At 28.4% G+C, this 545-nt stretch overlaps 1 long non-coding RNA gene across 1 annotated transcript in view; it reads left to right on the forward strand.

Annotated features, from left to right (window-relative positions):
• The window catches only part of LOC114048701, a 16,483-nt gene that overhangs the window by 14,038 nt on the left and 1,900 nt on the right, over positions 1–545 (forward strand). The gene's annotated exons all lie outside the window — the stretch shown is intronic.

Genomic DNA, 545 nt, shown 5'->3' on the forward strand with positions numbered 1-545 from the left:
TGCTTATTATCACAAGGAAGAATTTTTTAAAAATGATTTTTGGGAAGGAGAATGAGATGGATGGAAGGGGGAAGGGGCTTGGTGATGTGATGCAGAAAAAGAAGAATAAGAGTGTGAATGAAGCATTAAAAAACATGCACAGAGAATATAAGTCAAACATAGACAAGTGGAACAATTTTGGAACTAACCTGTTGAATTTTTTTATATATTAAAAAAATAGGTATATGTAATGAAGATTTACAGTTTCATGTATAATACTGTTTTCTTTTCTTTGTATATGAAAATACCTATATTTGTTCATATTTTTCTAGTTTAGAATTTTAAAATACTATTTATTTTTAAAAATAACAATATAGTCTATGCATTTTTTTTTTAAATTGGTATCCTTTTATTCTTCAGATATTTTGAGAATTGAACTTGTGATGCCCTCAAAATTGTGTCACTTCCAGCATGGTCCACTTCTTTCTATACTAGCCCTAGTTCAGCTCTTTTTTTCTTTCTCTCTTCCTTCCTTTCTTTTTCTTTCTTTCTTTCTTTCTTTCTTT

This window comes from Vombatus ursinus, unplaced genomic scaffold (assembly GCF_900497805.2).
Source record: "Vombatus ursinus unplaced genomic scaffold, bare-nosed wombat genome assembly UNPS02014793.1, whole genome shotgun sequence".
In the NCBI taxonomy this organism is placed as follows: Eukaryota; Metazoa; Chordata; class Mammalia; order Diprotodontia; family Vombatidae; genus Vombatus; species Vombatus ursinus.